This window comes from Apodemus sylvaticus, chromosome 6, assembly GCF_947179515.1.
Source record: "Apodemus sylvaticus chromosome 6, mApoSyl1.1, whole genome shotgun sequence".
Classification (NCBI taxonomy): Eukaryota; Metazoa; Chordata; class Mammalia; order Rodentia; family Muridae; genus Apodemus; species Apodemus sylvaticus.
Window position 1 is genome coordinate 79,683,389 of NC_067477.1, and position 16,513 is coordinate 79,699,901.

General features: G+C 38.0%; 1 non-coding gene across 1 annotated transcript; it reads left to right on the forward strand.

Annotated features, from left to right (window-relative positions):
• Window positions 1-11,705: 11,705 nt before the first annotated feature.
• LOC127688280 (U6 spliceosomal RNA) lies at window positions 11,706-11,812 on the forward strand. The gene has a single exon (XR_007978664.1). It is a non-coding gene; the product is annotated as a U6 spliceosomal RNA (small nuclear RNA).
• Window positions 11,813-16,513: the final 4,701 nt, after the last annotated feature.

Consider the following 16,513-nt stretch of genomic DNA (forward strand, 5'->3'; position numbering starts at 1 on the left):
TTTCTTTCTTTCTTTCTTTCTTTCTTTCTTTCTTTCTTTCTTTCTTTCTGAGACAGGGTTTCTCTGTGTAGCCCTGGCTGTCCTGGAACTCACTCTGTAGACCAGGCTCACCTCGAACTCAGAAATCTGCCTGCCTCTGCCTTCCAAGTGCTGGGATTAAAGGTGTGTGCCACCACCGCCCAGCTTGTTAGTTGTTTCTTATCCATTGTTTAAAAGAATTCTTCTATCATCATGAAAATGCATAAGCATGTCTACATCTATATCAGTTCTTCAATTCTTACTTTGTGTTACAAAGGGTGGAAAATTCTTTCCTCTCAAGTCCAATTTACTCTCACTCATTTTCAATACCATTGAGAACTTCCTACTTCTCCACCTCTCCTATGAATCTGAACAGAACTCTGGCATTTCTGTTTTCAGATAACTGGTTCCATGCACAATCCCATCACACCTGCGTAATACACATACACACCATTTAGAGACAAATCCTTTAAACATATTCCTTTGTTCAGTTCATTTTCTTCTACCATTCCACTAAAATATTTCTTATCAACTATTCAATGAATTGTGGTTTAATATAGTAGACAATATGAATATCAAATCAACATTTAACAGGGCCTTGATATCATTGAGCCTTCCATATTTTGAGAACAAGCTTAAGTTGGTTTCTATGATGCGCTACTCCTGTTTGCTCCCGTTGTCTGCACCTGCACTATTAGGTCTTGTGTTTCACCCTGCTGGTGTCTTGTGTTTTACTTTCAGATGTTCCTCTTTTCTAAAGTTTCTCTCTACCATGACACAAAACTAATATCAACTATCTGTACATGTTTAATTATTGCTCATGTGCCTAAGATCCTTGAGGTTTACTCTAGCTCAGAATTCTCTTATGAATGTAGTGCACATATACTTATATACAAATGTCTATGTAAAATACCTTCCCCAAATTTTCAGAGATTTTTCAGTATACTTCGAAAATAAAATTGACTTTCCTCAAGTCATGTAGACGCCACATAATTCTCCTGTTACTAAGACCCATATTCAAGAAGTCCCTTGTCAAATATGACATTTTTCCCAAGAGCAGTCTGTATCCTACTTTCTTTTTGCCATCATCAATATACATAGTCTTATATTGTCACATCCTGGGTATAAGTGATTATTGGCTTCTCACTACTTTCAGACTATTTTCCATAGAGCAACCAGGAAAGTCCTAATTCTTATTTTCTATGAAAGTCATAAATGCATATAGTTGGAAAGATTCTGTTCTTATGCAAAACTCACATGACATCAAATGGAAAGTTGAGGAGAAAATGGAGGTAAATTTTTGCTCTCAGTTTCAATTTCACTCTTCACAGAGGCAGTGCATCCATGCTTCTCAGCCATCTTGTAGTATTTAGTTCTCTCTTAAGAGAAGCCTCTTAACATTCTGATGCTGGCACCCTTATCTGCTTTTGCAGTTTTATCTTTAGGTGTCAGCTTCTTCATTTTCAAAAATTATCTTTTGACCTTCCTCTGTAGAACATGGAGTCCTATCTGATTTCATGCCAAGTGTAAAACACACACAAAAAAATCAGCAAAACTGGCCAGTATTTTTATTTTTCAACATTATTCTACTACACTTTAATAGAAATCAATTTCACTATTAAATTATTTTAACGTTATAAAAACTATTTCTGTTTGAACCACCATGTGTATTAAATATTTATTTCTTTGTCTTGAGCCTTGCTGGTTTATTTGTATAAAGCTTTTTTTTTTACTTTTTTAAATTAAATATATTTTTGATTTACATTTCAAATGTTGTCCCCTGTCCTGGTTCCTCACCTCCCGAAAGTCTCATAACCCATCTCCCCTCCCCCTGTTCCACAATCAACCCTCTCCTCTCCGGCTTCCCTGTCCCAGCATTCCCCCACACTGCAGCATTGAGCCTTTCCAGGACCAAAGGAATCTCCCCCCTTTGATGTCCAACAAGGCCATCATTTGTTGCCTATGTGTCTAGAGCCATGGGTAACTCCATGTGGACACTGATTGATGGCTTTGTCCCTGGGAGCTCTGGGAGTATTGGGTGGCTCATATGGATGTTCTTCCTATGGCATTGCAAACTTCTTCAGCTCCTTGGATCCTTTCTCTAGCTCCCCCATTGGGGACCCTGTGCTCAGTTCAATGGCTGGCTGAGAGTGTCTACCTATGTATTTGTCATGTATTAGCAGACCTCGCAGGTGACAGCTATATCCAGCTCTGGTCAGCAAGTACTTGTGGGTATCAATAGTCTGCATTTTGTTACTGTATATGGGATGGATCACTAGGTGTGGGTAGTCTCTCAATGGTCCTTCCCTCAAACTCTGCTCCACATTTTGTCTTTGTATCTCCTTCTGTGGGAATTTTATTCCACTTCTAAGAAGGACCAGAGCATTCATTCATTGTTCTTCCTTGTTTTTGAGCATAATTTAATATGTGAATTGTGTCTTGGGTATTCCAAGGTTTTGGGCTAAAATCTAATTATTAGAGAGTGCATAACGTGTGTGTTCTTTTGTGATTAGGTTACCTCACTCAGGATGATATTTTCCAGTTCCACCAATTTGCCCAAGATTTCATGTATTCATTGTTTTTTAATAGTTGAGTAGTGTTCCATTGTGTAAATATGCCACATTTTCTGTATCTCTTCCTCTGTTGAGGGACATCTGGGTTCTTTCCAGTTTCTGGCTATTATAAACAGGGCTGCTATGAACATAGTGGAACATGCGTCCTTATTACATTCTGGAGAATCCTCTGAGTATATGCCCAGGAGTGGTATAACAGGGTCCTCTGGTGGTATTATGCCCAGTTTTCTCAGGTGCCACCAAACTGATTTCCAGAGTGGTTGAACCAGCACTACTCTGGGTGAAATCTCACCAGCAGTGGAGGAGTGTTATTCTCTCTCCACATCCTCACCAGCATCTGCTGTCTCCTGAGTTTTTGATCCTAGCCATTCTGACTGCTGTGAGGTGAAATTTCAGGGATGTTTTGATTTGCATTTCTCTGATGACTAAGAATTTCTTAGGTGCTTCTTGGCTATTCGATATTCCTCAGGTGAAAGTTTTTGTTTAGCTCTGTACCCCATTTTTTAACAGGGTTGTTTGGTTTTCTGGAATCTAACTTGTAGAGTTCCCTCCCCCCCCCCCCGCCCGTATATATTGGATATTAGTCCTCTGTAAGATGTAGGGTTGGTAAAGAGCTTTTACCAATTTGTTGGTTGCTGTTTTGTCCTATTGACATTGTCTTTTGCCTTATAGAAACTTTGTAATTTTATGAGGTACCATTTGCCAATTCTTGATCTTAGAGCATAAGCTATTGTTGTTCTGTTCAGGAAATTTCCCCCTGTGCCCATGTGCTCAAGGCTCTTCCCCAGTTTCGTTTCTATTAGTGTGTCTACTTTTATGTGGAGGTTCTTGATCCACTTGGACTTGAGCTTTGTACAAGGAAATAAAAATGGATCGATTTGCATTCATCTGCATACTAACCGCCAGTTGAATCAGCACCATTTGTTGAAAAGGCTATTTTTTCCCCACTGGAAGGTTTTAGCTACTTCATCAAATATTAAGTGACCATAGGTGTGTGGGTTCATTCCTGGGTCTTCAATTCTAATCCATTGATCTACCTGCCTGCCACTGTACCAATACCATGCAATTTTTAACACTATTGCTCTGTAGTACTGCTTGATGCCTGGGCTACTGATTCTCCCAGAAGTTCTTTTACTGTTGAGAATAGTTTTAGCTATTGTAGTGGCTATTCCTGGTTGTCAGCTTGACTATATCTGGAATGAACTACAATCTAGAATTGGAAGGCTCACATATGATCCTAATCTGGAGGCTCAGAGATATAAGTTTCTGACCTGGATCTTGGCATGGAGATCTTGAAGCATAGTGGCTATGAATTCCAGAAGAGTAAGACAAGGAGATCTCCTGAGTTTAAGATCATCTGGGATTAAAGGCATGTAAGCACATGCCTTTAATCTGGGCCACACCCTCTGCTGGACACCTACAGCCTTTAATCTGGGTTACACCCTCTGCTGAAGATATATATAAGGACATTGGAAGAAGGAAGATTCAATCACTCTTCCTTGCCTGCTTGCCTTGTGGGACTGAGCAACTGCTAAATCCTTGGACTTCCATCCATCGCTGCTGCTGACCATTATTGGGGAGTTGGACTATAGACTATAAGTCATCCACAAATTCCCTACCTGTATAAAGACTACCCATACTTTCTGTGACTCTAGAGAACCCAAACTAATACAGCTATTCTGGTTTTTTGTTGTTGTTGTTATTCCAGATGAATTTGAGAACTGCTTTTTCTAGCTCTATGAAGAATTGAGTTGGTATTTTGATGTGGATTGCATTGAATCTGTAGATTGCTTTTGGCAAGATAGCCATTTTTACTATATTAATCCTGCCAATTCACGAGCGTCGGAGAGCTTTTTATCTTCTGAGATCTTCAATTTCTTCTGAGACTTTAAGTTCTTGTCATACAGATCTTTGACTTGTTTCATTAGAGTCACACCAAGATTTGTTATCTTGTTTGTGACTATTGCGAAAGGTGTCATTTCCCTAATTTCTTTCTCAGTCTGTTTATCCTTTGAGTATAGGGAGGCTACTGACTTGTTTGAGTTAATTTTATATCTGGGAACATTGCAGAAGTTGTTCATCGGCTGTAGGAGTTCTCAGGTGGAGTTGTTTGTGTTAATTATACTATAATTATCATCTGCAAATAGTGATAGTTTGATTTCTTACTTTCCAATTTGTATCCCTTTAACTTCCTTTTGTCGTCTAATTGTTCTAGCTAGAAATTAAAATACTATATTGAAATAATAAATATGGAGAGAGAAGGCAGCCTTGTCTAGTCCCTGATTTTAGCGGGATTGCTTCAAGTTTCTATCCATTTTGTTTGATGTGGGCTACTGGTTTGGTATATATTTCTTTTACTATATTTACATATGAGCCTTGAATTCCTGATCTTTCCAAGTTTTTTTTTTAACATAAAAGGATGCTGAACTATGTCAAATGCTTTTTCAGCATCTGATGAAATAACCATGTGTTTTTTCTTTGAGTTTGTTTATGTAGTGGATTACATTGATGGATTTCCATATATTGAACCATCTCTGCATCCCTGTGATGAAGCCTACTTGATCATGGTGAAAGATTGTTTTGATGTGTTCTTGGATTTAGTTGACAAGAATTGAATATTTTTGCATCAATATTCATTAGAGTAATTGGTCTGAAGTTCTCTTTCTTTCTTGAATCTTTGTGTATTTTTGGTATCAGCAAAACAGTGGCTTCATAGAACGAGTTGGGTAGTATTCCTTCTGTTTCTATTTTGTGGACTAGTTTGAAGAGTATTGGTGTTAGGTCTTCTCTGAAGGTCTGATAGAATTCTGCACTAAAATCTTCTGGTCCTGTGCTTTTTTTTGTTGGGAGACTTTCAATGACTGCTTTTATTTCTTTAGGAGTTATGGGACTATTTAGATGGTCTATCTGATCCTGATTTAACTTTGGTATTTGGTATCTTTCCAGAATATTGTACATTTCATCCAGATTTTCCAGTTTTGTTGTGTATAGGCTTTTGTGATAGGAACTGATGATTTTTTTGAATTTGCTTGGTGTCCGTTGTTATAACTCACTTTTCATTTTTGATTTTGTTAATTAGGATACCAACTCTATGGCCTTTGGTTATATTGGCTAGAGGTTTATCTATCTTGTTGATTTTCTCAAAGAACTGGCTCATGGTTTTGTTGATTCTTTGTATAGTTCTTTTTGTTTCTACTTGGTTGATTTCAGCCTTGAGTTTGATGATTTCCTGCCTTCTACTCCTCTTGTGTGTATTAGCTTCTTTTTGTTCTAGAGCTCTCAGGTGTGTCATTAAGCTGCTAGTGTATGTTCTCCCCAGTTTTATTTTGGAGGCACTCAGAGCTATAAGTTTTCCTCTTAGCATTGCTTTCATTGTGTCCCATAAATTTGTGTATGTTGTTCCTTAATTTTCATTAAATTCTAAAAGTCTTTGATTTCTTTCCTTATTTCTTCCTTGACGAAGTATCATTGAGTAGAGCAATATTCAGCTTCCACGTGTTTGTGGGCTTTCTGTTGATTTTTTTTCTTTTTTCTTTCTTTTTTTTTTTTTTTTTTTTGCTATTGAAGACCACCCTTACTTCATAGTGATCTGATAGGAGGCATGGGATTAGTTCAATCTTCTTATATCTGTTGAGGTCTGTTTTGTGACCAATTATGTGATCAGTTTTGGAGAAGGTACCATGAGGTGCTGAGAAAAAGATATATTATTTTGATTTAGGATGAAATATTCTACAGGTAACTGTTAAATCCATTTGGTCCAAATTTCTGTTCGTTTCACTATGTCTTTGTTTTGTTTGTACTTCTTTGATCTGTCCATTGAAGAGAGTGGGGTATTGTAGTCACCCACTATTATTGTTTGAGGTATAGTGTGTGATTTGAGCTTTAGTAAATTTTCTTTTAAAAATGAGGGTGCCCTTGCATTTGGAGCATAGATGTTCAGAATTGAGTATTCTTTTTGGTATATTTTCCCTTTGATGAGTATGAAGTGTCCTTCTATGTTTTGTTTGATGACTTTTAGTTGAAAGTCAATTTTATCTTATATTAGAATTGCTATTCCAGCTCATTTTCTAGAACTCTTTGCTTGGAAAATTGTTTTTCAGCCTTTTACTCTGAGGTAATGTTTGTCTTCGACACTGAGGTGTGTTTCCTGTATGCAGCAAAATTCTGGATCCTGTTTACATAACCAGTCTGTTAGTTTATTTCTTTTTATTGGGGAATTGAGTCCTTTGATTTTAAGATATATTAAGAAATAGTGATTGTTGCTTCCTGTTATTTTTGATGTTATTTTTATGTTTGGTGGTTATCTTCTTTTGGGTTTGTTGAAAGAAGATTACTATCTTGCTTTTTCTAGGGTGTAGTTGCCCTCCTTATATTGGCATTTTCCCTCTATTATCCTTTGTAGGGCTAGATTTGTGGAAAGATTTTGTGTAAATTTTGTTTTATCATAGAATATCTTGGTTTCTCCATCTATGGTAATTGAGAGTTTAGCTGGATATAATAGTCTGGGCTGGCATTCATGTTCTTTTAGGGTGTGCATGAGATCTGCCCAGGACCTTCTTGCTTTCATGGTCGCTGGTGAGAAATCTGGTTTAATTCTCATAGATCTCCCTTTTATATGTTACTTGGACTTTATCCCTTACTGCTTTTAATATTCTTTCTTTTTTTAGTACATTTGGTGTTTTGATTAGTTTGTGATGGAAGAATTTCTGTCCTGGTCCAGTCTGTTTGGAGTTCTGTAGGCTTCTTATATGTTCATTAGCATTTCTCTCTTTAGGTTAGGGAAGTTTTATTCTATAATTTTGTTGAAGATATTTACTGGCCCTTTAAGTTATAAATCTTTGCTCTCTTCTATACCTATAATCCTTAGGTTTGGTCTTCTCATTGTGTCCTGAATTTTCTGGATGTTTTGGGGTGCAAGCATTTTGCTTTTTCTTTGACTGTTGAGTCAACGCTTTCTATAGTATCTTCAGCATCTGAGATTCTTCTATTTCTTATATTCTGTTGTTGATGTTTGCATCTATGACTCCTGATTTCTTTCCAAGGTTTTCTGACTCCAAAGTTGTCTCCTTTTGTGGTTTCTTTTTGTTTCTACTTTCATTTTTAGATACTGGATGGTTTTGTTCTGGTCCTTCACTTGTTTGTTTGTGTTTTCCTGTGTGTTAAAATTCTTTAAGGGATTTTTGTGTTTCCTCCTTTATGTTCTACCTCTTGACCCATGTTTTCCTGTATTTCTTTAAGAGATTTTTATGTTTCCTCCTTAAGTGCTTCTATCTGTTGACCCATGTTTTCCTGTATATCTTTAAGAGATTTTTGTGTTTCCTTTTTAAGGGCTTCTACCTATTGACTCATTTTCTCCTGTATTTCTTTAAGGGAGTTATTTATGTCCTTGAAATCTTCTATCAGCATCATGAGTTGTGATTTTAGATCAAAATCTTGGTTTTCTCTTTATGTTGAGGTATCCAGGACTTGCTGTTATGGGAGAACTTTGTTCAGATTGTGCCATGTTGCCTTGGTTTCTCTTGGTAATGTTCTTGTATTCGCCTTTTGCCATCTGGTTATCTCTGGTGTTAGCTGATGTTACTGTCTCAGATGTCGGTTTTTATGTCATGCAAGCCTCTGTATATGTGTTCCTGGAAGACCAGTTCTCTCTGTGTACACAGGTATATAGGTACTCCTGTGAGACCTGCTCTCTAGTGGTTGTTTTGGGTATGTAGCTCTGTAGCCCCGAACAGTTCTGGGTGAGGGCAGAAAACAGAAGACTCCAGGAGGCTGCTCTTAGGTTCCTGTGTCCTCAGTGTTTCTGACTACTTCCTCTGAGCAGCAGGGCAGGCCTCACCTGTGCTGACTGTCCTCTCTGTGCTGATGTGTTGTTAGGTACCTTCCTGTGCCACTTGGATATGGTGCACTGTAGCAGAGGATGATCCCTAGCCAGAGACAGAAACCGGAAGGTTTCCGCCAGAAGGTTCTGGATGGGATCCTCTGAGCTATGGGGGTGGTTCTATCAGTGTTGTCAGGCTTCTCCCCACTTCTGCAAGGTTAGCTACCTCCCTGCTTCACTTGGGTATGATGTGCTGTGGCAAACCTGAGGGCTTCCCCCAGAGGTTTTTGGACAGGATCCTCTGAGCTGCAGGGCAGGACTCAACTATATTGACTGTCCTCTCTGCCCTGATGGGTATTTGTATAAAGCTTTTAAGTCACCCTGACATATATCAGTTTTCAGGAAAAAAAATATAGTAGATGAATTTTCACTTTCCTGGGCAAAATCTTTGCATAGTGCTGTTTTGGTATCTGCTTTTTCTAGTATCCTGGGAACTCTATTTCCTTCTCACATGTTTTGGAACTTTGTACCATACATTAGGAACTTTAGACATTTTGTAGGCTTTAAGTTATTTCTAGTTAAACTCTAGTCTCAAATTTTCCATGGCTTCCTGGTACTTGAGGAATCTGTGTCATTAAATAGGAAGGTTTTCACAGGTTTTTCTCATATCTATTCCTGTCTTCCATTGAGACAATGGCATAGCTCTATAAATTTTCTCCCTAAATCTCTTCAGACAAAGTTCATTCAGCCACAGTATTGGCCTTTTTCTTGTCATAGTATTTTTATAGTGACTTCCCCCATATTAGTTTATTTTATGACATTAACAGGTTGAGCATTTTTTCCCACAATTACTTTTCCCCACAATCACCATATGTTGGAGGTTTTATTAGAACAATTCCTTTCAGAATTTGGGCCTCATATAATATAACAGTATTATTTAAGAGTTACAAAAAAAGAAGAAGAAGAAAAGAAACCAACCTATTCTTCTAGCAAATTGCTTGAATACAAACTACCCAATTATTTGTGGTTTTAAATAAAATCTTTCATTACCACTTGTGTTAGTCAGGATTCGCTAGAGTAAAGTAGCTTATAGAATGAATGTACAGGTGATTTTCTAGACAGATTTATAGGCTGTAGTCTAGCTAGTCTGACAATGACTGTTTAACAATGGAAGTCCAAGAATTCAGCAGTTCTTCAGTCCATGAGGCTGGATGTCTCATCTGACCTTCAGTATATGTCAGAATTCTGAAGAAATAGACTCTAATGTCAGTGAAATAATGAACTGGCCATCAAGTGTAGAAGCAAGCAGGAAGGACAAGCAGGGAGTAAAAGTAAACTTCATTCTCCCAGTTTTGTTTTTAAAGGATGTCTGCTAAAGGTATGACCCAGATTAAAGCTGGATCTTTCCAATCTCAAAATACTTGGATTAAAGTTGTATCTGCTTACCTCAAATACCTGGATTAAAAGTGGGTCTTCTTATAAAAAATTATTTAACTAAAATATCCCTTGCAGGTATATCCAGTTACTTGGATTTTAGTTAATTATAGATGTATTAAAGTTGAAAACCAAGAATTACTCTCACACCACACAACTATTAAGCATAATCAATTTTAGCTCTATACACGGAACACTAGCCAAGACCTTTATTCTGGTTTCTAAAGATGCCTTCCTCATTTATTTTCATGATTCCTATTGTCAGACTATGTAGTATATTACTCTCAAAAATTCCTTCTAGACAATTAGATTATTTCTCAGTATCCTCTGTGCTACTCCATTCTCTTCCTATTACTCAATTCCAAAAGGACCTCCATATGCTGCATTACTGTTTTAGGAACATGCTAGTCCTGTACCAATATCTGTTTTATGTATGCATAGTTGCTGCAATAAATTGCTACAAGCCTGATGGCTCATATCAATACAAATTCTTCAAAAGTTTTTAGCCAGAAGTCTGAAACCAATGTATCTGAACAGAATGGCCATGATTACTTTGGAGGCTATGGCATGACCCATTCTTTGCCTCTTGCAGTTTCTGGTAGTTATCACCTTTTTAAACTTGTATATTCAGTACATCTCTTGTTCACTTGTGATAGTTAGGATTCACACAGATAATCAAAGATGTGCTTCTTACCGAGGTGTTCTTGACTGAACTTGCAGCGACCTGTTTCTCAAGTAAGATACTAGCCATTGGTTCCAGATAAACACATGTCCTCTCTGTAGCCACAGTTCAGTCAAGAACTTTAGAATGGTATCTCAGCATATCCCCCAATTCAGTTTGTTCTGATCTGGAAAAAATACTCACATATCTCAAACCTGCTTCATGTTAAACTGAAAATCTCATTTAAGCACAATCAACTTCATTGTCCCAAAAATCATTATGTAAGTCCAAGTTTCTTAAAGGTGGGCTTATAATTGAAAGTTGGAGGTCAAACCAATGGTGATAGTAGGGGTTTCTGAATGACCATTCATTCAGGATGGTTTCATGATGACACCTCAGCTCATAATCAAATGCATAATGAACCCAAAATATTTCAGGCAGCAACTGTACAACCTGGATATGAATGTTATTCTGAGTGTACAATCTGTCCACCTTACATAGACTAGGACACCATGTCACAAAATATGTATAGAATACTTCACCAAAACACAAAAGAAACTACATTCTTCTCAGGACCTCATGAATCCTTCTCCAATATTGACCACATAGTTTGTCACAAAGCACGCCTCAACAGATACAAGAGATTTGAAATAATGTCTTGCATCCTATCAGACCACAATGGAATAAAGCTGTACTTCAACAACAACAAAAACATTAGAAAGCCTACACATTCATGGAAATTCAATAACTCTCTACTCAAGGATTTCTGGGTCAAGGAAGAAATAAAGAATGAAATCAAATATTTTCTAGAATTTGATAAAAATGAAGGCAAAACATACCCAAATTTAGGGGACACAATGAAAGCACTGCTAAGAAGAATTTTCATAGCACTCAATAAAGAAATAAATGCCCCAATAAAGCAATTACAAAGTTTTCATGTCAGCAATTTAAAAGCACACCTGAAAGCTCTAGAAAAAAAGAAGTAACCATACCAAAGAGGAGTAGAAGGAAGGAAATAATCAAAATTATGGGTGAACTCAATCAATTAGAAAAATTATAAAGAATCAACTAAACCTAGAGCTAGTTCTTTGATAAAATCAACAAGATAGACAAACCAGTAACCCAACTATCCAAGATACAGAAAGACAATAACCCAATAAACAAAATCAGTAATGAAATTAGACATAACAACTGATACTGAGTGCTCGCTTCGGCAGCACATATACTAAAATTGGAACGATACAGAGAAGATTAGCATGGCCCCTGCGCAAGGATGACACGCAAATTCGTGAAGCGTTCCATATTTTTTTCAACCCAAAGTCATCAAAAGAGACCCTGAGGGACACTTCTTGCTGGTCAAAGGAAAAATACAAAAAGAAGAACTGACAATCCTGAACATCTATGCCCCAAATGTAAGGGCACCCTCTTTTGTAAAAGAAACTTTATTAAAACTAAAAGCACACATTGCACCTAACACAATAATTGTGGGTGACTTCAACACTGCACTTTCCTCAATGGACCGATCAGGAAAACAGAAACTAAACAGGGACACAATGAAACTAATTGAAGCTTTGGACCAATTAGATTTAACAGATATATATAGAACATTCTATCCTAAAACAAAAGAATATACCTTTTTCTCAGCACCTCATGGTACCTTCTCCAAAATCGACCATATAATTGGTCACAAGACAGACCTCAACAAATATAAGAAGATCGAACTAATCCCATGCCTCCTATCTGATCACTATGGAGTAAAAGTGGTCTTCAATAGCAACAGAAACAACAGAAAGCCCACATACACGTGGAAACTGAACAATACTCTACTCAATGATACCTCGGTCAAGGAAGAAATAAAGAAAGAAATTAAAGACTTTTTAGAACACAATGAAAATGAAAACACAACATACCCAAATCTATGAGACACAATGAAAGCAGTGCTAAGAGGAAAACTCATAGCCCTGAGTGCCTCCAAAAAGAAAATGGAGAGAGCATACATTACCAGCTTAATGACACACCTGAAAGCCCTGGAACAAAAAGAAGCTATTTCGCCCAGGAGGAGTAGAAGGCAGGAAATCATCAAACTCAGGGCCGAAATCAATCAAGTAGAAACAAAGAGAACCATACAAAAAATCAACAATACCAGGAGCTGGTTCTTTGAGAAAATCAACAAGATAGATAAACCCTTAGCCAGAATGACCAAAGGGCACAGAGAAAGTATCCAAATTAACAAACTTAGAAATGAAAAGGGAGATATAACAACGGAAACTGAGGAAATCCAAAAAATCATCAGATCCTACTACAAGAGCCTATACTCAACACAACTGGAGAATCTGGAGGAAATGGACAATTTCCTTGACAGATACCAAATACCAAAATTAAATCAGGACCAACTAGACCATCTAAACAGTCCCATAATGCCTAAAGAAATAGAAGGAGTCATAGAAAGTCTTCCAACCAAAAAAAGCACAGGACCAGATGGCTTCAGTGCAGAATTCTACCAGACCTTCAAAGAAGAGTTAACACCAATACTCTTCAAACTATTCCACAAAATAGAAACAGAAGGAACACTACCCAATTCCTTCTACGAAGCCACAATTACGCTGATACCAAAGCCACACAAAGATCCAACAAAGAAAGAGAACTTCAGACCAATTTCCCTTATGAACATCGATGCAAAAATCCTCAATAAAATTCTTGCCAACCGAATCCAAGAACACATCAAAACGATCATCCACCATGATCAAGTAGGCTTTATCCCAGGAATGCAGGGTTGGTTCAATATACGGAAATCCATCAATACAATCCACTACATAAACAAACTCAAAGAACAAAACCACATGGTCATTTCATTGGATGCTGAAAAAGCATTTGACAAAATTCAGCATCCCTTCATGCTTAAAGTCTTGGAGAGAACAGGAATTCAAGGCCCATACCTAAACATAGTAAAAGCAATATACAGCAAACCGGTAGCCAGCATCAAACTAAATGGAGAGAAACTTGAAGCAATCCCACTGAAATCAGGGACCAGACAAGGCTGCCCCCTTTCTCCTTATCTTTTCAATATTGTACTTGAGGTACTAGCTCGGGCAATTCGACAACATAAGGAGGTCAAAGGGATACAAATTGGAAAGGAAGAAGTCAAACTATCATTATTTGCAGACGACATGATCGTCTACCTAAGTGACCCAAAGAACTCCACTAGAGAGCTCCTACAGCTGATAAACAACTTCAGCAAAGTGGCAGGTTATAAAGTCAACTCAAGCAAATCAGTGGCCTTCCTATACTCAAAGGATAAGCAGGCTGAGAAAGAAATTAGGGAAATGACCCCCTTCACAATAGCCACAAACAGTATAAAGTATCTTGGGGTGACTCTTACCAAACATGTGAAAGATCTGTATGACAAGAACTTCAAGACTCTGAAGAAGGAAATGGAAGAAGACCTCAAAAAATGGGAAAACCTCCCATGCTCATGGATCGGCAGAATCAATATAGTTAAAATGGCCATTTTGCCTAAAGCACTATACAGATTCAATGCAATACCCATCAAAATCCCAACTCAATTCTTCACAGAGCTAGAAAGAGCAATTATCAAATTCATCTGGAACAACAAAAAACCCAGGATAGCTAAAACTATTCTCAGCAACAAAAGGAAATCTGGGGGAATCAGTATCCCTGACCTCAAGCAATACTACAGAGCAATAGTGTTAAAAACTGCATGGTATTGGTACAGTGACAGACAGGAGGATCAATGGAACAGGATTGAAGATCCAGAAATGAACCCACACACCTATGGCCACTTGATCCTCGACAAAGAGGCTGAAAACATCCAATGGAAAAAAGATAGCCTTTTCAACAAATGGTGCTGGTTCAACTGGAGGTCAGCATGCAGAAGAATGCGAATTGATCCATCCTTGTCTCCTTGTACTAAGCTCAAATCCAAATGGATCAAGGACCTCCACATAAAGCCAGACACTCTGAAGCTAATAGAAAAAAAACTGGGGAAGACCCTTGAGGACATCGGTACAGGGAGAAAGTTTCTGAACAGAACACCAATAGCGTATGCTCTAAGAGCAAGAATTGACAAATGGGACCTCATAAAATTACAAAGTTTCTGTAAGGCAAAGGACACCATCAAGAGGACAAATCGGCAACCAACAAATTGGGAAAAGATCTTCACCAATCCTACATCAGATAGAGGGCTAATATCCAATATATATAAAGAACTCAAGAAGTTAGACTCCAGAAAACCAAACAACCCTATTAAAAAATGGGGCACAGAGTTAAACAAAGAATTCTCACCTGAAGAACTTCGGATGGCGGAGAAGCATCTTAAAAAATGCTCAACTTCATTAGTCATTAGGGAAATGCAAATCAAAACAACCCTAAGATTTCATCTTACACCAGTCAGAATGGCTAAGATTAAAAATTCAGGAGACAGCAGGTGTTGGAGAGGGTGTGGAGAAAGAGGAACACTCCTCCACTGCTGGTGGGGTTGCAAATTGGTACAACCACTCTGGAAATCAGTCTGGCGGTTCCTCCGAAAACTGGGCACCTTACTTCCAGAAGATCCTGCTATACCACTCCTGGGCATATACCCAGAAGACTCCCCACCATGTAATAAGGATACATGTTCTACTATGTTCATAGCAGCCCTATTTGTAATTGCCAGATGCTGGAAAGAACCCAGGTATCCCTCAACAGAAGAGTGGATGCAAAAAATGTGGTATATCTACACAATGGAGTACTATTCAGCCATTAGAAACAATGAATTCATGAAATTCTTAGGCAAATGGATGGAGCTAGAGAATATCATACTAAGTGAGGTAACCCAGACTCAAAAGGTGAATCATGGTATGCACTCACTAATAAGTGGATATTAACCTAGAAAACTGGAATACCCAAAACATAATCCACACATCAAATGAGGTACAAGAAGAAAGGAGGAGTGGCCCCTGGTTCTGGAAAGACTCAGTGAAACAGTATTCAGCAAAACCAGAACGGGGAAGTGGGAAGGGGTGGGTGGGAGGACAGGGGAAGAGAAGGGGGCTTGCGGGACTTTCGGGGAGTGGGGGGGCTAGAAAAGGGGAAATCATTTGAAATGTAAATAAATTATATCGAATAAAAAAAAAAAAAAAAAAACAACTGATACTGAGAAAATTTAATAAATCATTGTCTTACGTCAAAAATCCACACTCCACAAAGCTGGAAAATATTGACAAAATGGCTGATGGCTGATTTCCTAGACAGATATCACTCAACAAAGTTAAAATCAAGACCAAGTAAACTATTTAAACATCTCCATAATACTTAAAGAAATAGAAGGGTCATTAAAATCTCCCAACACCAAACAAGCCAAATAGTTTTAGGATATAATTCTACCAGACTGTCAAAGAAGAGTTAACACTAGTGCTCTTCAAACTATTCCACAAAATAGAAACATAAGAAACACTGACAAACTCATTCTATGTGGCCATAGTCATCATGATAACTAACACACACAAAGACTTATTAGTAGATATTAGCTATAAAATACAGATAATATACTATGCTCCACAAACCCAAAGAAGCTATACAAGAAGGAAGGCACAAGCAAGGATGCCTGAATCTTACTTATACTGGTAAATAAATAGCCATAAGTGGAAGATGGAGGGATGGAACTGAGAAGGAGGGAAGATGGAGAGAGGGAATGCAGGGTTCAGACTCTGCTATGAGATAGGGCAGGAGCGATGGCTAGATGGTCATGGAAATCTGCAAGTGAGCAAGATGAGATGATGGAGCACTTCTCCAGGATGAGACAGACACCCATGATAAGGGACTGACCCTAGCTATGACATGGGGGAATATGGAACCTGAAAAGGCCAACCCCCTGTAGTCAGGCAGGAACCCCAGTGGAGTGATAGAGAAACCAACCCATGCAGAAACTTTCAACCACAAGTGTATTCAGTCTATAAAAAATGCAGGCACAGGATCACTAGATGGAGCAGAGACTGAGGGAATAGCCAACCA